The 26525-nt window shown below is 37.9% G+C and overlaps 1 pseudogene; it reads left to right on the forward strand.

Moving 5' to 3' along the window:
- Positions 1–22282: 22282 nt before the first annotated feature.
- LOC115984786 lies at positions 22283–26158 on the forward strand (annotated as a pseudogene).
- The last annotated feature ends 367 nt before the right edge of the window (positions 26159–26525 follow it).

Below are 26525 nucleotides of genomic sequence, written 5' to 3' on the forward strand. Positions count from 1 at the left end.
ATTTGAAAAGCTGAAAATGAGTGAAGACGAGTCATTCGACTCATTCTTTGGCAAGCTGAATGAGGTGGTTATTGGCAAGTTCAACTTGGGTGAGAAGACGGAGGACTCAAAGATAGTGAGGAAAGTCTTTCGATCATTGCCAAAGAGCTTCCGTGCAAAGGTAACAACAATTGAAGAGAACAAGGACCTTGATGATATCAAAGTTCAAGAACTAATTGGCTCACTTCAAACTTATGAGCTGTCGTTGCTATCACAAAGAAAGAGCGAATCCCTTGCTCTTAAGATGATTAATGAGAGGGTAGAAGCTCACGACTCATTGGATGAGGATGTGGTCGAGAAAGATGTGGCATATCTTGTGAAGAATTTCCGAAAATTCTTGAAGTTCAAGAACAATGGAAAATTTGCTGAGAAGGGGAAATTCCCAAGTTTCGAAAAGGAGAAAAAGGACTTCAAGAGGAAAGATGGGAAGGAGTCTCAATCCTCTCAAGGAATCACATGCTTCGAATGCAACGGACATGGACATCTCAAGAAAGAGTGTCCCAATTATTTGAGAGAGAAGGGCAAGGTGTATGCCACTACTCTCAGTGATTCAGACTCTTCCAATTCAGATTCGGAAGAAAGCTGTGATGGAGAAGGGAACTACTTCGCCTTTATGACCATTGTTCCCATTGAATCATTGGATGATTTGAGTTTGCTAGTAGAAGAGCTTGGGGAGCACACTAATGAGGAATCAATGGGAGTATTAGAAGAATTTGATGTTGAGGATGATGAAAAAAAAGTGGGATTGCAAGAAACATACAATTCCCTCCTTGAGAAGTCAGGAAAATATGCAAGAATGGCTGAGGCAGTCATTAAAAAGATGAAGAGGGCAGAGGAGGATTATAGAATTCTTATAGTGTGATATAAGGAGACCAAATGTGAAATGGAAACATTGAATGGAGAGTTAACCGAAGCGTATACAAAGATCAAATTCCTTGAGCTTGAGGTGGTTCAAACGAATGCTAAAGTAGAGCGGGTTTCCTCCAAGAAGCTTGATGAAGTCCTTGCTCATCAAAAACCTTTCTCCAACAGAAGCAGATTGGGATATACCGGAGAGAGCAGTTCGGCTACCAATATATCCAAGGAAATGAAGTTTGTGAAAGCCAAGGAACCGATGGTGGTTGCCACTACTACTGAGAAAGTGAAGGTGGAGAAGAAGATAAATGTGAATGACCAACAGGTGTTGATAAAGCCTCGTAATTAATCAGTGGTCAAACCTGAAGCTAAAGGGAAATCACTTCCAAAATCACAAAGAGGTCCGAGAATAAAACATTTCTGTTATCATTGTGGACTTCAAGGACACACCAGACCAAATTGTCATAAACTTAGAGCATTGAAGAATGCAGGTGATCAAAGGTCAGGAGGACCAAGAAATGACAAAAGGAATTCGATTATGGAGCAATCAAAAGGTCAAGATGGTGATTCCGAAGTGATTGATGTAATGAAGATGATCGATACATTCACCACCTGTTTGGTAAGTTTCACCAGAAGGTTTGAAAGACACAACACTCGTACCCAATCCGTTAAGGATATCACCCCAAACGCATGTGTTGTGTGGGTGAAGAGGGGTACTCATGCATAAGCATTACAACATGTCCATGCATTAATACTTCCTATGTTTTGTGATTTTGCTTGGTCGTGTGCTTTTTGTTATCATGCTAGCTTGGTTTAAAAAAAAAAAAAAGTTTGTTTGTTTGTTATTTGCTTTAAATGTTTTTACATTTTTTTTTATCAATCTTTTCTTGCTTTTGCGTCAAAAATCCAAAAACACATAAAAAGTAGAAAATCCAAAAAGTTTGATCAGCATTATTGTGTTTTGTCACAAGCATGTTTTTCCTTGTATCTTCGTACAAATGACTTTGTGCATTTACGAGCGTAACTTGTTCCCTATGCACTCATATCATTGTGGGAAAAATCTTGACATCTATGGGACTGTGGTAAATAGATCTTCAAACTTCTTATGAATGATTAGTCAATGGTTTTGTTGATCTTGAGACTTGCATAAACTTGTGCGTATATATCCTCCCACACTTTTTTTTTTTTTTTTGGTTTAAAGAGCTCAACAAATGTATATCTCTAATTGAAAAGAGATAATGAGTTGCAAAATCCATTGCACATACTAGTATTTGACTTAAATAAAATGTATGATGCCCAAAAAGCCAAAGGCTTACTCATCAAATTGAAATATCAAAAATTTCAAGTATTGATCTCAAAATGAGATATATTGATTCAAAAATTGTCAAATGATATGATGTACATAGAGCCAAATGGAAAGCTTCAAAGTTATGTTATCAAGTTTTGTGGGAAGTCATATATGCATATTTCTATAATTGAGATTGGTCACTCTTCCTAGTGCTAATTGTGTATGACTTGGTTAAATTAATCATTGAAACTTCACATTAGACTAAGGACTATCTCATTTTTGATACCCACACACATCACACATGTCTATGTTCAATGAATGCCTTATCATTTGTGTGATTGTACTTGATTAAATGTGTTGCACATGCTCAATTATATGTTGATCAAACACAAAAAGATTTTCAAGTATTTTAATTGTTTTTGGAAAGTTTTTTTTTTTTTTTTTTGCAAAAATGTCAAAAACTATACAACCCTGTTGTGGTGACTTGCCTCGCGAGTCAAGCCATTTGCATGCCCTAATCACGAGCTTACACAGAAGGTTTTTGTAACTCCCTGGCGGGTAAATGTCCCAATCACAAAAAAGACTTAGAATATTTTCCAAAAATTTGGGTTTATAGATTTCTCGCAACTTGGTTTGGCGACTTGTTTGCGAGTGGAAGCTCCAATTACGAGGTTTATACAGAAAGTTTCATGGCTCACTTAGACAAATTTTTAAAATTTTGTCACAGGAGTTTTGGCGACTTGGTCTGGCGACTTGTTCGTGACTCATCTTAGTCGCGAAAAAAGCGTGTTTTGCGCTTCAAGGACAGTTTTTTTAAAAACACTTTTCAGTTTTCCCTTGAACATTTTGACTGTTCATTGTCTTGTCGGTTCATCTTTCTCTCACAAACTCACCATGTTTCTCTCAAAAATCCACCATTTTTCTTCATCATCTCTACTTCAATCTTCAAGAAAAGGTAAGAGTTGTTATTGAGATTTGAGATATATGATGTTCGAATATGGATTGGGTTTATTTTGTTAAGTTTGTTGAATGGGTTTTGTTGTTTTTGGAATACGATACCTATTACACATGTTTTCATGGTTGATTCTTAGTTGTGAGTTGTGTATCATGCTTGTGCTGTGTTATGCATATCATGCTCATAGTAGAATGTCACAATGACAGTTACTTGTAACTCTGAGGTGTTTCATAGATTACATTGTGCTTAGTTGTGCCTGCACATTCATCACATTTGCACACCAAATACATGCTTAAATACTGCTAATTTGGTTCATTTATTTTGGTTGAGTGATATCTTTTTCTACATATCAATGTGTACTTATTTCATTGACTAACTTGGATCTAATCAAGTTGATGTTTGTGTCTTGTGGTTTTACACTTGGTTCTCTGCTGTGTGTATGTTCTTTTGTAGATGTCTCGTTGTTCCTCTCGAGGAAAAGAGATTGTGATTGATGTTCCATCATCCCCTGTTTCAAAACGGACTCGCCGTTCACCTCAAGACTCAAACATTGAGAGATTTAGGACTCCTCTCGATTCACAGACTTACTCAAGCGTCTTTGAAGATGCTCCTATTATGGTGGAACAGGTGGTAAAATTTGATACCTTGGGACTAACATTCATCCCTAGAATATTTGAAGCAAAAGATTGGGCTGATTTGGTGGGGAACTTCGAGGACCCGGTTGATGAATTGGTCAAGGAATTCTATTCAAATGCTAGATATACCGGAGTTGAGTTGAAGTGTTGAGTACGAGGAAAAGAGTTCTCCATCAATCTAGACTACATTGCAAAGGTTCTTCACATCACTAGACCAGCAAATGTGGACCTCACTCCATATGATGATAGACTTCCTCAGGTACAAGACATTCTTCAAATTATTGGGCCTGATCATGATATTTCAAGCAAAGGCACATCCATAGGCACTGCAAAGTTTGCACCTGAATTGAAGACTCTTACATTGATCATGTTTTTCAACCTTTACCGACTGTCTAACACCGGCTTCATCAACCTTGGAAGAGCACAGTTCCTATGTGATCTCATCACTGGCGTACCGATTGATATATGTGCCCACATTTTTCAGATCATTGGGAAGACAGTGGCTCGATCGACAGCACGAACATGTCTTCCTTTTTGTAGTCTCCTAATGAAGATCATGGTTCTTGAAGGTGTTCGTCCACCAACAGATAGAAAAATACTGGCATGTCTTCGACCATTATCCATGATATCTCTTCAAACAAGCAAGAGTCATTCTTCCAAAGCACCCAAAGCACCCAAGAGTGAGCCCTTTCCTTAGGCCACTCCATTCGGTTTTGGCTCAGCTACTCACACTACGCTTGTGCATACCGAGACTGCTTTTCCCATTACTCTTGACCTATAGTCGACTAGCACTCAATATGAACAATCTGGCCATCAAGTTGACAGGTTGGGTATTTTGTTTGAGGCTCTGCATCTATGTATTGCTGGATTTGAAAAGGCTCTCTACTACACCAACAATCAAGTCCAAATGTGCCTCACGACCATTGAGACACAACTAGATGCTATTCTGTGCAAATTAGAGGACAACCTTTAGCTACTCGTGCCAAAAAGGGGGAGAGTATATAGTAAGGCGGAAAGCAACATAAGAAAGGGAAGTGTATAGTGATAGGGGAGTTGTGTGCTTAAGAGGAGGAAGCTAGTACATATACACACACATATTTTTGGATAGCCTAACCTTTGATTGGTTAGTTTAGTTTTCAGTTATTTGCTTATAGTTTTATAAACTCTTGGATATGGTTACAGTGCTTGTGTTTAAAGCTTTTGGTACTTTGGTTTAATGTTTTAAGTTTATATTCAGTATATGGTATTTGTACCCATGCTTTTGTAGCTTAATACTTGTTGTTAAATGTTATGGATTTCTTTAAGTAATCACTCTTGTGCCCTTGTTGGATTTTATATCCTTGATACAATTACCTTGTGTTGTTGTATCGGTTGAGTGTTGGACATGCAAATGATACTCTGCATTGAGCTTATTAGCTTGCATGTCTGGATGTTCATTCCTTGTGTGAATGATCATTGTGGTCACTATTTATAGTGATTGTTCATTTTTGGTCAAGCCATGCTTTATTGCTTCATTCCATTGTGCATGATCGCCTTATGCTTGCTCCATATGCATTTCAAATTTTCTGCATACAATGATCGTATTGTGTTGTTGTTTTCAGGAAATACTTGTCTATATGGTTCAAGAGCTACATAGATTCTAGAGTTAGGTGTGAGTGAGTTTTGTTTAACAGTTCTCAACTCACATGTTAAGTCTAGAGTTCGTTTTAGGGTTTCATCACAGAATAGTCAAAGGGGGAGATTGTAAGGTTGAATTTATTCAACCATTTTTTTGGCTTTATTATATGCCAAATTTGCTTGTAATTCACCATGGTTTTAAAAACCGAACCGGGCATCAAACCGTTTTTTTTAATTTCCGGTTCAACCTCGATTTTTTACTGGTTTTCCGATTTTTGACCGGTTTTTGGGGTTTTAACTGGACTGGATTGGCTCCCGGTTCCCAGTTGAACCGATCGGACAGACCAATCCGGTCCGGTTTTTAAAATTATGAATTCAACATTTAGAAAACTTGTATTTAGGTGAGAATCATGTAAGGGTAGTGTGAGAGAGAATGTGAAGAAAAGCTCAAGAGTGTGCACTTAAGAAAAGCCTCATGACTGGGTCTCGCGACTGGCTCGCAACTTGCGAGTTGCCAAAGGAGGCACACGTGTGAAGTATCCAGGGGAGTTAAAGAGTCACGCCAGTTGGAGCACTACAGGATAAAACTTTTAGTCTGGCTAGACAGTTAGCTCGCGACTCAAACTCGTGACTCATTCCAGTCGCGAGCCTGAATTGCCAGAATGCTCTATTTGTTAAAACCTGACTGTTCGCATTCCTCACTCACCCCACTATAAATACCCTTATACCCACGAAATGTAGAGAGCTTCCAGAGAGAATTTTGAGAGAGAAACCCCAGAGAAAAACAAGATTGACTCATCCACAATCTTCATCCTTTGATTATCCAAATTCCTCTACTCTTACCCTTTCCATTGATACATCCTTGAGAGGTACATTAGCCAAATCTCTATCTCACCATACCCATATCTGTGAGGAGGTATTTTGGTACTTGGAAAGCAGTTTAGAAGGGACCAATTGATATTGGTTGATGCAATGGGCTATTGCAAGATCTAGTAAGCTAGAGAAGACAAGGTTCGGCGTAACCCTGTTGGAGCAAGAAGCTTGGAGGGCTTAGGTGCACTAGGTAGATTAGGCTTGGAGGGTCTTCTGCTATTTATGTATCCCAAATTTATTCTCTAGTGGATTATTGACCGCTTGGAAGGTGGCAGAGAGGTTTTTCACTAAGGACTTCGGTTTCCTTTTCGATAATACATCGCTATGTTATTTTTGTATTTGCATCTCTCTTCCCTTAATTTTTGCCTTTTAATTACTGCTGTGGTTGTGATTAATTATGGTTTAGATTGTTTTACCAATTCTTTTTTATCTTATTTTCATATTCCGCGCATACATTATTTGAATATAAGCTTGTGTTGGTAATTTGTAATTTGGGGGTCTAAACGTTCATAGGTGATTTACACACTATTTGAACATTCAACATCCAACTCCAAGAAAAAATTAATGAGGCATTTCAGAAACAAAGGAAGTTGAGTCTTTTTCAAAGATTGAATATTGCCATTAATGTTTGTTAAGTTCTAAGACTTCAGGTTTAAATGTATTAGAACTTCATTATGTAATGTTGGTAAACCATGATCAAAATGTTTAGTCTTGTTTTAGGCTTGCTCAAAGTATTTGTATGTAAAGTTGGAATCAAGTAATTACAAAAAATTGCTATTGACTTTCTGCAAGGCTCGATCGATCGAAAGTTAGACTCGATCGATCGAAGCTCATGTGGAATGTTTTTTTCTACAGAATTTCCAATTCAGCCCAAGCCTATATGACGTGTAAGGTTTTATATTTTGCCTTAAGTATAAAAGGAAAAACCCTAGCCACGTTTTTTAGTTGTTGTTTATGCTGTGTGTGTGAATATTTTGTGAGATTTAGAGGTGTTTGCCTTCACACATACTTAGGGTTATCGAGAATCAAGATTCATGTCGAGAGCTTGATGATCATTTCAGTTGTTGCATAAAGAGCTTAAAGAAACACAAGTCAGAGTACTTGTGGTTGTTATGGATCAAGGAAAGAAGTAGTCTATGGACTTAGAGCTGTCACATGGTCGTAGTAGTAAGTTTTCTACTCGAGGTAGGGCTGTTCACGGGTTGGGTTTGTGCCCAACCCGAACTCGACTTGAATGCATTGGGTGGAGGAAAAGTTTAACCCGCAACTGACCTGGTTCGTGTTTCGGGTCTGCCGGTTCGGGTCTTATCAGTTTCAGGTCCATATCGGTCGGTTTCGGGTTCACCGGAGTGGAGCAAAATCTGGTCGAATTTTGGCTGAAATATTGTCGGATCTCATCAGATCTGGTCGGATCTAATGAGATCTGGCCAATATTTCCCTATATCTATAAATATCGGGCCAAGATCTTGATGGATCTGGCCGAAATTCGCCTATCTTACAGACTTAAAGGTTTGGACTTACTGATTTTTGGTCGAGTTTGTAATTTGCGATGAGGGAAGAATAGCTCATCGGGCGGGTCAAGTTCATTGGTTTCTCAGACAACCAACCCACAACTCGAACCGATGGTCTCGGGTGCTAGCGCCGGCGACCCACATCCGACCATGAACAAGCTTTGATCGGGTGGTTTCAGGTGAAGGTGATTGAGTTTTGAGCGGTTTGGTTGGGCCGGGCAGGTCGTGGACAGTCCTAACTCGAGGTAGCAATAAGATGTTAGTGGTCTAAGTCACTATTGTAAAATTTCAATTCTTTCATAGTGAATCTGTTTTACCTTGAGGATAGCTAGGTTAAATCCTCCCCAGGTTTTTTATCGGTTTGGTTTTCGTGGGTTATCATATCGTTGTGTTATTTATTTTCCGCACTGTTTCAATGATTTGATTTACTTGTCTTAACCTAGATTTGCATAATTTACCTAAGTTAATCACTTTGCTAAATAACTAAGTTATTCTGTTTGTGTTTTAAGGGGTCTAAAAATGTACAATGTTGCTAGTGCATTGGATTACCTTCATCATCATTGTGAAACACCAATTGTTCATTGTGACCTCAAGCCTAGCAATATTCTTCTTGATGATGAAATGATTGGACATGTAAGTGACTTCGGCTTGGCAAGAATCCTTCATGATATTGTCCACGATTCTTCTACTAATCAATCAAGCTCCATTGGGGTTAAAGGAACTATTGGTTATACTCCTCCAAGTAAATGTATTTTTCATTTATTAAATTTAATTCCTTTTCCTTTTCTTATATTTCCTACTATAGAAGATAGAATGCTTATAACAAAATTTTCTAGATATCTTTTTTTTCCCTTAATTTTTATTTTATGCCATTGAAAAACATGCTTTGAAACTCTTAATATTTTTTATTTCCCTTCTTTTTATGCTATGAAAGTATGTTTACTACAATATATGTTACATGCAATTGCAGAGTATGGTATGGGAAACAAGGTGTCAATATACGGTGACGTTTATAGTTATGGCATATTATTATTAGAGATGTTTACAGGAAAAAAGCCTATCGATAACAGTTTCCACAATAGCTTAAATCTTCATGACTTTGTCAAAGCAAATTTGATAGAACGAATATTTGATATTATAGATCCTATTCTTCTCCCAAAAAGACAAGAGGGAGGGAGAAGGATGAATGACACTTGCAATGAGAATCGAAATGGGAGTCTCAAAATTCAAGAATGCTTGATTTTGATCCTTGGAATTGGAATTGCTTGCTCCAAAGAATATCCAAGAGAAAGGATGAACATTAGTGCTGTTGTAGTCGAGTTGCATTCAATTCGGCAAAACCTTCTTAGAACTTGTATAAGAGGTAATTTTTTATTTATAAAATCTTTGGAAGATATAATTTGGTAATGTATTTACCACAGCACGTGATCAAACTTAAAAAGGCCACTCCAAATGTTTTAGGGAAGAGGGAATCATATTGCGATTTGAAGTATGCCTTCGTGTTAATATTTCTTTTTATTGTATTAAACTGAGAAGATTGGAAACTACTTCTATAATAATTAAACATGTGACTTTTGTTCTTTATATTGCTTGTTCCAATAAAAAAAAAAAAAAAAAAAATCCAAAATGGTCTAAAATTTAATTTAATTTGGTTGATTTCCACTACCGGAGTGATCAAGATCACAAGGACTTGGCTTAGATTCTAGTACTCTAGACAGAGGTCTCTGAAATAAGCTTAAATTATAGCCACCTGTATTGAATTTCTGACACAGACATTTAAAGACTACAAAGTTAAATAATTTGTTGTAGAAATCTTGAATTTCAAATTTGTTGTAAAAACATTGCTTTTTTATATCCTAGTTATCTTTCAAGTAAATGGATTGCCAATTCCATACTAATTGAATGAGATGGCAAAAAAATTAACTTTCCTGCATCGTGAATTTTCTCAAAGGTATAAAAAAATTTGATACTTAAATAATTAGGTTGTAGGTAATGAGTTAAAGAACGTCTTTTAAATTCTTTTTACAATAGAAAAAACCTCACTCCTTGCATAGTTTAAAAAGAATTTTGAAGCTTATTATTCTAATAAAAAATTTATCGTTCCTCACCATAGGTGCACAAGACCGATGATTAATTATGAACCTGCTGTTTATTCTTAAAAAAAGATTATGGAGGCCAACACCGCTTGAGAATTCAGGCGCATTTGGTGCCTATTGGCGCATTTGGAGGTAACTTGGGATAATATACACTTCGTTCGTTCGTTCGTTTGGGTGAGCGAATTTGAGTTTGGCACCACCTTCAAGTGTATTTGTCGCTTTTTGGTATATTTGGAGGTAGATTGGGCTAATATGCATTTGGCTTTTTGTTGTGCTGTAATTTTTATTTAACACTTGAGGCTTGAGAGAAGTCTCGTCAAGGAATATATATATATATATATATATATATATATATATATAATTTGTGAGTTATTGTGTCTCTTATTCGTTCAACTTTTATTCATTCCATATTCATTCCTGTTAATTTTTTTTAAACTTTTATTCGTTCCTATTATTTTTTCGTGAGTTCCTACTCAAATTTATAATAATTTTCAAAACAAATTTTATGTGGGAGAACTTCTAGATGTCCTTTTGCACAACAAACTAATACCAAAACTTCTACTACCACAACACTATCTTTGTGCTATTTAAAAATTAAGATAATGATGCATGTTGGGGAGAAAACATCTTGAGAAGACTCTTTTGTTGAGAGATTATTATAATATATAAGGATTCCACTTAACCTTAGAGCTAAAACTTATGAATTTGGGCCCAATTATGTTATTTTAACCATTGTCTCTTTTAGTATGGGTCATGAACAAGTCTTACTAGCTGCTCCTCTTTATGAGATTTCCTTTCACTAGCTCATTATCCATGGAAATTAATCACATGTCAATCTCGAACGCTCATCCATGGAACTAGCCCACATGTCTATTTCCATTGAAACCTTATGCCACGCTTGTGTGATGCTCACTTGTGTGTGTTCCAAGTATGCGCACCTTGTCCCTAACTATGAAAGGGGTCCCTATTAACCTTGTCACCTTGCGGTACACTACCCTCAGGCCTCAACTCTAACACCACTTGCTAGAGAGAGAGCATCTTGGGGAGACTACTTCGTTGAGTGATTAACAGGGGCGGCGTTATGTTAGAGTCAGGGGGTTCATTTGAACCCCCTGACTTGTCATTTATATATATATATATATATATATATAATTTTTTTTGACTTTTGTTTTGACCCCTTAAAATAAAAAAATTTGAACACCCTGACCTTAAATTTTATTTAAAGCCAAATAAAATAAATTTGAATGTGATTATCTTAATGCTACTTTCACAATATTTTCATAATAAATGTTATATGACAAGTTTTAATTGGTTTTTATTTGGACTTATAATTAGCATCACTTTTTACCTACCATTAACAACTTGCCACCTAGATTTTTGTTATAAAATTTTTGTGAACGTATTGTGTATTGAATATTATTAAAAAAAAAAAAGTTTCATTTTTGCTCCTTTGTTAAAAATATATATGTATATTCTCTGTAAGACTCTGGCTTACTTTACTGTTAACAGCAAAATGAAGCTGGTTTTTCATGCACTTTTTTTCTCCATAAGCAAATTACACTACTGTTACAACAAATATGTCTCTATCTACATTGGTGATTCTTTCCCATTCTCTTTATCTCTCTTTCTTTCTTATGTATTTTTTTTTTAGTTTTTCTCTTTATTTGATTAAGTTGTTTGATAAATACTCTATAGATTTTCAAGTCCAAGAAATTTTTTAGTGCTTGCTCAACTTCCAATAGAGCGATCACATGTATGATTAAAAAGCCATACATGATTAAAAAAAAAAAAAAAAAACCATACACTTCTGTGGGGCCAGAGAATTTGTGACCCCAGCTCACTTACATTAGGGCCCAAGGCCCGTGTCGAGGAGAGATGTTGCCGAGGACATGCAACGAGAGTCCAAACATCCTAGAAATGTGGCCGAGGATGATCCTGTCCTCGGCATCCCCAAACCTAGAAGGGAAAAATGGCATGTCATCAGAAATAGCCCCCAAAGTGCTCCTAGAAGAAAAGGCGAGTACAATAAAGCGTGCACGGGAGCAGTGTAGGGTCGGTTCAAGGAAAAACTGTCACTTCCGCATTGAATGCGCCAACAAACGTCCTGACTGCATTAATGGGGAAAGGACCCTTGAATAGTATGGTTTCGGTTACTACAACTAACAAAAGGTGGGGAAAGGCGGCTGATGGGACGTGCACTCAAGTAGTTACTTGCCTGACCAACAGATGGAAGGTCAGGATCAAATGAGAGGGGCTATATAACGTAAGAATCCCTCCTTGAAAGGGGGGATGGAGAAAAGAACCGGAGCCATGCAGGCCGTGTGAAAGGGAAAGTCTTCTTTGATAAATTTAGCTCGCTTTTGTGCAAGCATCTTGAACACCATGACCAACGACCGTCCGTTCGTCAAGGCCTAGCCTTTTAGCCCACCATCTATAAATTTATTGTTTGGGCCTTTAACGTATGAACCCAATATGAATTGGGGATCGTTACAAACTGAGTCCTTACGATTGGCATCGTTTGTGGGAAGGGGCTTGTGCGTTGGTACAGGCGGAGTTTAGTCATGGTAGAATCAAGCCCCTGTCAACAAGGGTCCTTCGAAGGAAATAGTTATGGTAGTAGTGCAAGCTATGCGAAGGCCTCACCATCATTTCCAGCGGCACAAGGTTGTCGTCCTGACCCAGCTCCCACTTAGAGCTGCGCTTCGAAGTGCCAGGAGCAATCCTAGGGGCTTCTCACATCAAATCTAGGCTCCACACATTTGCCAAGGGGCTAATCTTGGCGAGCCCAGTAGCCCGATTCACCGAACTCATATAAGTGTTGGATAGAACCAAGGTATTGTATAGTCCTCGGACTCAAACCTATGGGGAAACCAACTACTTCAAAAAGAAAGTGCTAGATAGAACTAAGGTTTTGCATGGTCCTCGGACTCAAACCTATGGGGAAACTAGTCATTAAAAAAATATAAGTGTTGGACAGAACCAAGGTATTGCATGGTCCTCGAACTCAAACATATGGGGAAAGCAGCTACTTCAAAAAGAAAGTGTTGGATAGAGCCAAGATGTTGCACAGTCCCCGGACTCAAACCTATGGGGAAACCAGCTACTTCAAAAAGAAAGTGCTAGACAGAACCAAGGTCTTGCATGGTCCTCAGACTTAAACCTATGGGGAAACTAGTCACTAAAAAATATAAGTGTTGGACAAAGCCAAGGTATTGCATGGTCCTTGGACTCAAACCTATGGGGAAACTAGCTACTACAAAAAGAAAGTGCTAGACAGAATCAAGGTCTTGTATGGTCCTCAGACTCAAACCTATGGGAAAACCAGCTACTTCAAAATGAAAGTGCTAGACAAAACCAAGGTCTTGCATGGTCCTCGGACTCAAACCTATGGGGCAACTAGTCACTAAAAAATATAAGTGTTGGACAGAATTAAGGTATTGCATGGTCCTCGAACTCAAACCTATAGGGAAACCAGCTACTTCAAAAAGAAAGTGCTAGATAGAACTAAGGTCTTGCATGGTCTTCGGACTCAAACCTATGGGGAAACTAGTCATTAAAAAAATATAAGTGTTGGACAGAACCAAGGTATTGCATGGTCCTCGAACTCAAACCTATGGGGAAACTAGCTACTTCAAAAAGAAAGTGTTGGATAGAGCCAAGATGTTGCACAGTCCCCGGACTCAAACCTATGGGGAAACCAGCTACTTCAGAAAGTGCTAGACAGAACCAAGGTCTTGCATGGTCCTCAGACTTAAACCTATGGGGAAACTAGTCACTAAAAAATATAAGTGTTGGACAAAGCCAAGGTATTGCATGGTCCTTGGACTCAAACCTATGGGGAAACTAGCTACTACAAAAAGAAAGTGCTAGACAGAATCAAGGTCTTGTATGGTCCTCAGACTCAAACCTATGGGGAAACCAGCTACTTCAAAATGAAAGTGCTAGACAAAACCAAGGTCTTGCATGGTCCTCGGACTCAAACCTATGGGGCAACTAGTCACTAAAAAATATAAGTGTTGGACAGAATTAAGGTATTGCATGGTCCTCGAACTCAAACCTATAGGGAAACCAGCTACTTCAAAAAGAAAGTGCTAAACAGAACCAAGGTCTTGCATGGTCCTCGGACTCAAACCTATGGGGAAACTAGTCACTAAAAAATATAAGTGTTAGACAGAACCAAGGTCTTGCATGGTTCTCGGACTCAAACCTATGGGAAACTAGTCACTAAAAAAAAAAAAAAAAGTGCTGGGCAGAACCAAGGTATCATATGGTCCTCGGACTCAAATCTATGGGAAATTTCATATATCAAGAAAGGCCTAAGTCTTAGATAGAATGGGAATCCCGCGCGGTCCTCGGACCCCTAGCTATAAAGAAACTAAACACAACCAAGTGTTTAGACCTGATCTAGTCAAGCCTCGGTCTTCGGATCGAATGCCCAGAACGAGTCAAGGCTATGAACATCATTTGAAGCGTGGCAAAGCGCCATAGTGCTCGGCATGACTCCTCGGACAGTTCATTTTAGGTTACACGTCCTCGAGTGATCAACCCATATGCAATATAGAACCTTCAGCTGTTATCTCGGCTAATCTTATACGGTTAACCTACTTGAAGGCGGCATTATGGTGCCCGTCTGTTTTGATAAGTTCAAAGCTGTAAATCTTGATCAACAAGGGTGTCGGCCCTAAATATTATTCGAAAGAAAAAGACACAAACACATCCGTTCACAAAATAATTGTTACAGAAAAGAAAGAACACGCGAAATGGGATAAAGCCATCTTTTATTAGACAAAGAAGTAGTACATCATACAAAAAAGGGGCTTAGACAAGCCTATACTAGAAACTAACTATAAAGAAAAAATAAAAAATAAAAATAATACATGGGAGCGATGGATCCTTTAATCTTGCTTTAGCAGTGACTAAGCAGGTCTGGATGGCACCAATGATGAAAGAGAAGAAGAAGCAGAGGCACCTGATCCATAACCTTGCTCTAGCAGCGACTAAGCAAGTCTGGATGGCCCCAGTGATGGAAGAGAGGAAAAAGCAGGGATGCCTAATCCCCATACCAACTCTAACAGCAATCGAGCCAGTATCACATTAGCCACGATCATGCGAGAACGGATGGTACCGACAATGAGAAATCTCAGTGATACTGCACCAAAAATCTGATGCGACCTCCACCTGCATCGGATTTTGGCTGAAGGAAGAAGAAGTTCCATTCTTGCCTCATCAAGGAGAAAAAGGAACAAGTATTTGCCTCCCTTGCCCTGACCGGGCCATTTTGAGCCTCGAGGACACCCAAAGCGTCTGAAGAGGTTAATAGGGACTCTGGGGACAATTAGAGGGTTAGGAATTTGAAAAGCTTAAAGGGTCTACAAATAAAGGGAATGACCTCCCACCGTACTTCTTATATGGGGAGCAAGCCTGATGGCATTTAATTTTTTGCAAATCTCCAAGAAAAACTACAAATAAGATAAGTCTTGCTCAATTCCCAAAGCTACCTTCAATCGTTGGATTTGCGTCACGTCGAAAGGAGACCCTAATGAAGGTGCGTCTCGTATACCGAAACGTCAAGAATGCGGCGTGGATAACTAAGAGAATGTCTCACAACTGGGAACGTGTCCCAGGTAAATGAAGGGGCTCCAACATTTATGAAGGACAAGGCTTAGCAAGCCATGACGTAAGCTTGACGCCACCAAAACCCTCATCTCCGGCCGAGGAGCCGGACAGCAGGATTTTGAGTGCCAGACGTGGCCTAAGAACACGCTCGACACCTCGGATGACACGTTTAACTACCTAGAAGTATGTGTAGATGCAAATTCAATGTCCCATGGGTGCAGATCAGTTAGAATTCTAGCATGTAATCCCAAATATATCATATGCACAACCCTTCACACATGTTAAGATAACTAATTTAACAACCATGAGATTCACAGCAATAGTAATTGTCGGCAAAGGAAACAAACGTATAATTTAAAGGAGAAAGAAAGAAAGAAATTTCATACATATGGTTAAAGAGTTTAATTACAAGCAAATTCCAATGTCCTCGAAACAAAAGGGAAATTAACTAATGGCTAAACTAAAAACAAATACAAAAATTAGCCAGAGCTTCTACTTCTTCAATTTTGCTTTAGCCCCTTCTTGGGGAGGCCGAGCAGGGTTAGCCTCAGAGCCCTCGGAGATGTCAGCAAGGGGAATAGCTTGAAGGGGCTGAACCAAAAGGGCTGGCTCCTCGGCATTAGAGACCTGAGTACTGACTGTGGACTTGGCAGCCTCCTGGGACACCTCAAGATTTAGACCTCCAGGTGTTCCTGTCACTCCATGAAGCTCTCCTCCCTTCGTCGGCTTGTCAGAAGTGAGAATGAGCTGAGCAACTTCCGGCTGAGCAGCCTTAGTCTCCTGTGGAGCGCTCACAGCCTCTGAGCTGGTGGAGACGGTCTCACAGATGGCCGGAGGATAGTACACTTTCTTCACCTTCCATAAGTCAGACGAAGCCTCCACTCTAGCTTATTTGAAGGCCTCATTCCAAACCTAGGAGCAGTATAGTCTGCATACACTAAGGATTTGAGCTTTAAGAATAGCCTGGGTCTCAGCCACCCCTGCATCTTAAGCCTCCTCCTCGGCCTTGTCCTTGGAGGTCTCGGCATCAGTCTTGGCAAACTCAGCCTCTGTTTTAGCCCTCACGACTTCGTCCCTGGCCCATTCCGCGATGCCCTTAGCATTCTCTGCCTCAGTCAGTTTCTTCTTTAAGTCATTGATCTGCTCCTTGGCGATCTCCAATTGCTCATCGGTAGCAAGTAGGCACCTCGTCTGGTCCTTGGCCTGTTTTTGGGCACCGGCCAAGCCTGACTCAGCACTATCCCTGGCCCTGGTCATTTCCTTTAAGTCCTCCCTGGCCTTTGCGAGGCCAGCCTCAAAATTTTTAAGGGTTCGAGCAGCCTCTATACGTTTATTATGCTCAAGTTCTACAGACTTACTTTGCCCCTTAGCTTCATCCTCCAGCCTATAGGTGGCCTGGACAGCTTGCCAATTGAAACAAACATATTATGAATGAGAATCTAGGAGCAAGAGTCAAAGGAGTCATAGGTTTTAGGTGCCTTACCATACCCAGGTACCTCTTCATGCTGAGGACAACCTCTTGCATCCTCATACTCTTCAACTCGTTCATGTTAGTAGGAAGCAGTAGGGCCCTCTCTAATGCGTCGGCCACATAAGCGCCTTCGCCATCTCCAAGGTTCCTCATGGATGCGTTTTCCATCAATGACTCCCCGTGGAGCATTGGGGTAGGAAGCCAAGCATTCGATGCAAACTGGGCATCAATCTCTTTCCCCTGTCCTTGATGCCCGATCTTTAACTGTTTTTGAACTTGCGGGGCTTCGTCCTCCTCTAGAGAGGATTGGGATTTCCCCCTGTCCATTGGCTCTTTACCCTTTGAACTCCTCTTTCTCGTCGAGTCGGTGGGCTCTGGCCAAGGAGGCAGAGTCGATTGGGGAGGAGCAGGAAGTTTGGGTCGGGGAGATTGTGACTGCGACCGGGAAGGAGAGGACCTAGTCTGAATAGGCTGAGGCTGTGGTACGGGAGTTGGAACCCCGAACTGCGACTTCCCCTGTGCACTCTTCCCCGACTGGCCCTTAATGAGGTCAAGCAAGCTGGTTGGGGGTTTTCTCTTAAGACCCATCTCTGCCCGAGAAGATGTACCCACCGACAACAGTTCCTTCTCGGACAAGTTAGGGTCACCCAGGTCACCGGAAGGATCCTCAGATGGATCAGCTTGGTCAAATGCGCTGAACTCTTCCTCGGATAAACTCAAATCACCCTCGTCCTCCTCTACTTGGTGGGATGGAGAAGAATCCGCCAACGAGATACCCTTCGGAACAAGAGATCCTTCAGAGATCAAAAATCCGTGATCGACTACAGTGATTCTCTGAAGTCGAGGATCGTTGGCTCTGATCACATGCTTTGGGGTGGCAAATGACTTATGGATAGGGTACCTTAAGATTTTGTGAGCGGCTTTAACTTGGTTGTCCTTTTCATTTACAAAAACCGTCGCTTTAAGGACGGTTTCCAAATCCGCTCAGTTGGTCAGATGAAAGTGGCGTTGAAAGGCGTGTGGATCTGCAAAAAGGCACGTTCATAATTAGTAACCGATCCACACAAATTAAGATGGCACCAAAGATTAAGCCCCCTCCTACTCCCTATACCCCACTTGGTTCTCCCTCTACAGTTGGGCAAGGAAGGCCATCGTGCCACTCCCCAGATACAATAAGGAAGTCCTTGTTCAATCCTTTGTTGGACTCGGGGAGGCAATGGATTAGCCGAACCCTATTGTCTCTCATCTTCATGTAATAAGATTTGCCCCTCAAATGTTGGAGATTGTAGCACCCGTTTACATCATGATGGGTTAGTCTTAGCCCCATTTTTTCGTTTAAGGCATCCACGCAACCTAGGATCCTAAACACATTAGCGGCGCATTGGGTGGGAGTTAATCGGAAATGCCTAAGGTAATCCCTCATTATCAACCCCATGGGGATTCTCACACCCCCTTTTATAAAGGTGAGAAGAGGAATCACCACCTCGCCAGTTCTTCTCTTAAGATGCCACTCCCCCTCCTTGCAGTACCTCAAACTCATATTGGGAGGTATTTTATAATCGGCGATGAACTTTTCCATCGTCTTTTCGGTCTCAACCAACTTTTTTAATTTACCCATTTCTAGGAGCTACTAAACAAACTCAGGGAATGACAGGAGAAGGAGGGGAATGAGAGAAAAATAAACTCAGAAAAAAGAAAGCACGAGTTAGTGAAAGCACAAAACTTACAGAAAGGAGAAAAATTTCCTCGGATGGGCTTTTTTTGCTAGAGAGGGACTTGAGTTTGGACGGAAGTTTGACTGAACCCAGGGTATGTGTGCCAGAACTCTTAAGTGCGAAAGTGAAGAGACAAATCAGTTCTAAAGAATCATTTATACTTCCCATTAAAAGTAACTATGCGGATTTTCCCGCCTATAAAGGTAAGGAAATTTCCACCGTCAGATTATTGTCACACTGTTGAACGTGGAGAACGCAAAACCGCCCGCATTTAATGAAGACGCGCTTCACATACCAAGGCACCAAGAATGTGTCTCTAGTAGACGAAAAGGCTCTGGTACTAATAGATGACAAGGATTGAGAAGCTGTGACAGAGGCCCGATGTCATCAAAACCCTCCTCTCTGTCCGAGGAGCCGGACAGCAGGGTTTTGAGGGGCTATTGTGGGGCTAGGGAATTTGTGACCCCGGCTCACTTACATTAGGGCTCAAGGCCCGTGTCAAGGAGAGATGTTGCCGAGGACATGCAACGAGAGTCCAAATATCCTAGAAATGTGGCCAAGGATGATCCTGTCCTCAGCATCCCTAAACCTAGAAGGGAAAAATGGCACGTCATCAAAAATAGCCCCCAAAGTGCTCCTAGAAGAAAAGGCGAGTACAGACGCGCACTCAAGTAGTTACTTGCCTGACCAACAGATGGAAGGTCAGGATCAAATGAAAGGGGCTATATAACGTAAGAATCCCTCCTTGAAAGGGGGGATGGAGAAAAGAACTGGAGCCATGCAGGCCGTGTGAAAGGGAAAGTCTTCTTTGATAAATTTAGCTCGCTTCTGTGCAAGCATTTTGAACACCATGACCAACGACCGTCCGTTCGTCAAGGCCTAGCCTTTTAGCCCACCCTCTACAAATTTATTGTTTGGGCCTTTAACATATGAACCCAATATGAATTGGGGATCGTTACAAACTGAGTCCTTACAACTTCAAAAGTAAAAACTTATATTTGTTACTATTTTTTTTCTTTGTTTCACATTACTCCTAGTTCTACTCTTAGGTGTGTTAGTATTCTTCTTTATCATATATTTTTATTTAATTGATAATACATATAAATATAATAAGTTATTATTAATTTGACAAAAATGTATGATTTATTATTTAATTATATTTGTTGTATTACTGATCTTTAAACTATTAATAATTTTTTTATATTATTGTACAATATAGTTGTATTATATACTGAATTGTATTTAAAATACTATTTTAGATTATTGTATATAATATGGAAGTTGTCTGTACAAGAAAAAAAATCATTTTATTTTTTATTTACTCCCATGACAAATTTCTTGCTTTATCATTGTTGAATCCCCTAGAAAACAAATCTGGAGTCGCCACTGAATGTCGCCCATTACAAACTTTCCAAAATATAACAAGTTATCTTGTATTGAAGAAATTTGGATTGAATAATGAATATAGTTCTGTTTGTTTTTGTTTTGGGAATAATATTGACACTTTTTTGGTTTTTGTTTTTTGTTTTCATTATTTCTTGTAAAATAGAAATGGAACTAGGTTGTGGCATTTTTTTTGGAACCATGTTATGGTAAAATGCAGTAAAATTTAAACTTGCTTCGTTTTAAGGTCTGTTTGGTTGTGTTAGGACATATGTGTTTCACTTTTTAAGAACATATGTCATTCTTTTATGTAATTGGCTAATCATTTGACAAAACACATTTTACTTGTATTTTGGTAGATCTAGGATGTGTTTAATACTTCAAGAAACATTTTGTTCAAGTCTAGTATTAAAGCCATGAAGATTGGACCAAGAAACAAGTGAAGAAAAGCTGTTCATTAAAGCTGGACAGATAGCTCAACACCTACGGACAGATAGCTCAACAGCTAGGCTATCTATCGAGCTCTTCAGTTGATTATTATCGCAATTTCGACACCTCTCGATAGCTGGTGGATCGATCGAGAAAGCTCCTGTCTCATCGACAGCTCCTCGATAGCTGTATTTGTCAAAGTTTAAAGCTCGACACCTCCTCGACACCTCCCAATCGATCAAGGTTACGGGAATTTAGATTTTCAGATCTGATTTTCGGCCCATGATGACATGTATGTGTAGGGTTTCTTTTCTCACAACCCTAGACCTATATAAGGCTTATTTTAGAGGCCGTCACATGAGAGAATACAAGGAGAACATATGCAAAAGGTGATGATGCCTTATTCTCTCTGAAATAAGCTACTGCGTCTTTGCGCTTTAGGGTTTTGTAACCAAGTGCTTCTTGATCTTTATTGTTGATGAAGTGAAGAACTTTGCAGCCAACATCTTCTTCAAGTTGGTGAGTGAGTCACGTACTAAGATTCGTGTAAAGGAGTTAGTCACGTACTAGGATCCGTGCATCAAAAAGGGTGACGTTCATATATTGAAGAGTTTAGAGGTTCTGAAACGTTAGAAGGTTTCAGCTGTGAGTTCATCTACAGGGATTGTAGAGTCTAGGGACAAAGGTTTTGTACTAGATCTGAAACTTCTCTTTACTATAGTGAATTGCTTTTTGGGAAGGTTTCCCCCCATGTTTTTTTTACTGTGAAACTAGTTTGTTTCATTGGTTTTCCTGGGTCATCATATCTTGTCTTATTTATTTTTCTGCTGCATGATTTTGACATGATATAGATGTTTGTTTGTTTTAACAAGTTTTATTCATAATAAATCTAATTAACAACTTGGTAAGATGAGTTGTCTGGCACAATTCATCCCTTATTCTTCAATATCTCTTCAATAAGAATTATTGATGTAGGAAATAACCAAATCAAAGGGCATCTTCCGTCGGATATAGGTATCACCTTACCAAATTTAGAAACATTTACCCTTAGCAACAACCAATTTATTGGATCTATCCCTGTTTCAATATCTAATGCCTTGAATCTATTTACATTGAATTTGGGTGGTAATAAACTCACTGGAAAGGTTCCTTCATTAGAGAAGCTAAATAAAATGAGGTTGTTTTCCATAACCCAAAACCATCTTGGAAATGGAGGAGCAGATAATTTGAGTTTTCTTTGTTCTTTGACAAATTCCACCAATCTAAGAGATTTGGAGATTAATACCAACAACTTTGGGGGAAAGTTGCCTGAATGCATTGGCCACTTCTCAACTACTTTGACTTTTTTCTATTTTAATAATAACAAAATATTAGGAAAGATTCCTAATGTGATAGGAAATCTGATAAACCTTGAGGACATAGAAATGTGGAACAATAAATTTTCAAGCAACATTCCCTCTATAATTGGAAACCTTCAGAAATTACAATATTTGGATTTATCTCAAAATAATTTCTTTGGGAATATTCCATCCTCTCTTGGAAACTTAAAAAATTTGTTGGAGTTGTATTTAGAAGACAATAATCTTCAGGGAAGCATCCCTTCTAGTCTAAGTCAATGTCGAAATTTGATAACTTTTCATCTTCCAAATAACAATCTTAGCGGTATCATATCCTTGCAAGTTTTGGGTCTATCATTCTCACCAAACAGTGTTGACTTGTCTGGCAACCAATTCACTGGTGTCCTTCCCATGGAAATAGGAAATTTAAAAAATATAGAACATTTGGATATTTATGAAAACATGTTATTTGGTAAAATTCCTGCTAGTCTTGCAAGTTGTGTAAAGCTAGAGTTTCTAGCCATGAGAAGAAACTTCTTCCAAGGGGATGTTCCTTCATCTTTGGAATCATTAAGAGGTCTTGAACATTTTGACCTTTCTAAAAATAATTTTTTTGGCAAGATTCCAAAATTTTTGGAGAGCTTTGATTTCTTACAATTATTGAATCTATCATACAACCATTTCGAGGGGGAGGTACCAACAACTGGGGTATTCAAGAACGCAAATGCAACTTCAATTCAAGGAAATGGTGAGCTCTGTGGTGGCATACCTAAGTTTCAGCTTCCTAAGTGCAAATACAACAAATCAAAAAGAAGTTGACTCTTACTGTGAAATTAATAATCTCTATACTTTTTGGGCTTTTTGGAGTAACTTTGATTCTATCGCTTCTACTTCTTTGCTCTTTAAGGAAAAAAAAGGAAGAAAAATACCTCAATTGATTCAATAGATTTCCTTTTGAATGTATCTTACCAAAGTCTCCTAAATGCTACCAATGGATTCTCTTCTGCTAATTTAATTGGTAATGGTAGCTTTGGGTTCGTGTATAAAGGAATTCTTGATCAAGGTAGAAATATGGTTGTTGTCAAGGTGCTTAACCTCTCACATCGCGGAGCTTCCAAAAGTTTCATGGTTGAGTGTGAGGCTCTAATAAACATCAGACATCGAAATCTTGAAAAGGTGCTCACAACATGTTCAGGTATTGACTATCAAGGTCATGATTTTAAAGCTTTGGTATATGAGTTCTTAGGAAACGGTAATCTAGATGAGTAATTGCATCCAACTCCAAGAACAAATGAGGCTATTGAGGAACCAAGGAAATTAAGTCTTCTTCAAAGATTGAATATCGCCATTGATGTTGCTAGTGCATTGGATTATCTTGATCATCGTTGTGAAACACCAATTGTTCATTGTGACCTCAAGCCCAGTAATGTTCTTCTCGATGATGACCTAATTGGACATGTAGGCGACTTTGGCTTAGCAAGATTCCTTCATGATGTTTCCCAAGATTGTTCTACTAATCAACCAAGCTCCATTGGGGTTAAAGGAACAGTTGGTTATACTCCTCCAAGTAAATATATTTTACATTTCTTAAATTTAATTTTCTTTCTTTTTCCCATAGTTTCCTACTATTAATTCAAGCATGAAATGATAGATTCAATATGGATGTATTGTATCTAGAAGATAAAATTAGGGCCGACGAAATACAATTTGATGCCCAAGGCAATAATTTTAAGTGAGATTTTTAAAATAGTTAAATACAAATCAAATAATATCTATTTAACTTTTTTTTAAATCAAATTTTTTGCTTTTTTGAGATGCAAATTACTAATTCAGCTATTGTATTTAGGTTTTAGTGACGTCTCTTGTACAACTAATAATTATTAATTAACTTAATCAACACTCTGATATAAATTTTATTTTTGCGAAACAGTTTAGGGTTTCAATTGAATTGGATTTCTATTACCTATATTTTAGCAGCCTTCTTGGATGTGTGAGAAAAAAAAATACCAAACCCATTTTTTTCTCTTTTTAAAAATAATATTTTGGATTTTTTTTTTTTTTTGATGTGGTCCTTGGGACTCTTTTATGAAATTTTATGCATGCAGAACCTTAGGCCTAGGCTTAAAGCTGACCCTAGATAAAATGTGTCATAACAAATTTTCACTTCTCTTTATTTTTATTTTTATTTCTTATTACATGCCATTGAAAATAAACCTTTATTACTTGTGAGATTTTTTTTCTTTCCCTTCTTTTTCTAGTACAAATATTTGCCTATCTTACAACATATGTTACATGCAATTGCAGAGTATGGTATGGAAAATGAAGTGTCACTATATGGTGACATCTATATTTACGACATACTATTGTTAGAGATGTTCACAGGAAAGAGATCTACTGATAGCATTTTTCAAGATAATTTAAACCTTCCTGACTTTGTCAAAGCAGCTTTGTCAAAACAAAAAATTGACATTAAAGATCCTAATCTTCTTTGGGAAAGGCAAGAGGAAGAGATGAGGAGGATAAACAACACTCGAAATGAGGATCAAAATGGAAGTTCCAAAATTCAAGAATGCTTGATTTTGATACTTGGAATTGGAGTTGCTTGTTCCATAGAATTTCCAAGCGAAAGGATGAACATCGGTACTGTTGTAGTTAATCTTCATAAAATTCGAGAAAGCATTCTTAAAACTAGTATACAAAGACAACGAGTCTGCACGACAGGTAAATTTGTTTTTTCATTGATATATATATATATATATATATATATAGAATTTGGTAATGTATCCACCCACACCACATGATCTCATTAACTTAATAAAGCCATTCCAAATGTTTAAGGGAATCATATAGCAATTAGAAAGCCACTGTCCATCTTGCAAAACTAAAAAGATTGGAGCCACTTCAAATTTTATTAGTTCATTCTACTATACATAGGATTGGGAATGAGTCCAATTACTCTTCCTCTTCTTCTCTTTTGTGTGTGTGAGAGAGAGATTTGGGTGATTTCCATTATTAATTAAAGAGACATCACGAGAAATTGGCTTACGCCCCCTATTAATCTAGACAGAGATTCCTATAAAAGACATAAGCTTAAATTATCGGCACATGTACTAAATTGCTGTGATAGACATGTAAATGTTACAAATTTTAACTAATTAATTTATTGGAGAAATCTTGCTTGTTTAAAATTCCAAATTATTATGTAATCTCTCATATATATATATATATATATATATATATAATAAACATAATTAGATGCATATAACATTCTTAACTAAGGCTAAAAAACTTTCTCAAATAAACATATAGTTTAAGGGGTAAAGTGTGCATTCACATAGTTTAAGGAGGTAAATGTTTATTCTCATAGTTTAGAGGTGTAAGTGTAAAAGGAGATATAATTTAGGGAGTAAAGTGTAATTTTTCCAAAATGTCTTGCAAGCATGTTACTTGGTAAGAGTATGCAAATAGTTCATTCTTCTTTCTCAAAAAAAAAAAAAAAGTTCATTCTTAACTGATTCATTAAATTAATTTTTGTTATTGTGATGGAATAAATTTATTTCAAATTTAAAATTTTCAACTAAAGATATTAACAAACAATTTTTAAGAGCATGGTAAAAAAAAAAATTCATTGAAATTTATATTTGAACTAATATTAAGTTTTTGTCAGAAATTCTAGATTATGTTTGTATATAGAACTATATATTTAAGTATTAGGTATTTTTATGATAGATATGTATGATATCTTCTAACTAAATGGATTGCTAATTCCATAAATATTAAAGGGTAAAGTACACCACCCTCCATTGACGTTTATCGTAATGACACTCCTCACTTGAGATTTATATAAATGCAACAACTAAGTCCAAGCCTCTCAAACTATGATTTCACTAATAGAATATTTCATTTAAAAAAAATATTCTTATTCAAACTTGGAAAAAATGACACTACCCTCCCTTGAGATATGTATTAACTATTACATTTATATAAACCTTAAGGAATGAGTGTCATATGTCATTTCATAAAACATAAGAAGGGGAGTGTCATTTCATAAAACTTTAAGGTTGGTGTAATTTAGTAAATATTAAATGAGTTTGGATTTCATAATTCTACAAATTAACTTTCTTGCATTTTAAATTTTCTTAAAGGTGTAAAAAAAAATTTGATACTTAATTTACCAATTAAATTGTAGCCTTGTAGGTAATGGCTTAATGAATATCTTTTAAATTGTAGGGGAACAGCTCAGTCACAAGTCACTACTACATCATTTTTAGAAATTCAAAGCTTATTATTCTAATTCATTGAAATTTATCTTCCTTTACCACAGGTGCACAAGGTTGATAACTTATTATGAAGGTAGCCAGCATAGTTTGTCAAGTTTATGATATATTAAATTGGAGCAAATAATTCGTGTAATTCAGCAATCATGTCTTTAATGTACTATTTTCGTTAATTCAGCAATCATATTTCTAGCTTGGCATAAAGATCTGATGTATTTTCTCTCTGTGGTTTCAATAAAAAAAAGGCTTAGTCTTTAGATGCCTAGGAAATTTAGATCTGCCTCTATTTAAAGATTTTCATTATATGAATTAATTTGATTCATCGAAAAAATGTTCCACCACAATTTGTTTCTATATTTTAGGCTGATTTAGCCAGTTTTTCTTAATCTATTGGTCTATGTTTTCCCCTTCCAAAAAAAAAAAATCAC

Source organism: Quercus lobata, chromosome 4, assembly GCF_001633185.2.
Source record: "Quercus lobata isolate SW786 chromosome 4, ValleyOak3.0 Primary Assembly, whole genome shotgun sequence".
NCBI classification, from domain to species: domain Eukaryota; kingdom Viridiplantae; phylum Streptophyta; class Magnoliopsida; order Fagales; family Fagaceae; genus Quercus; species Quercus lobata.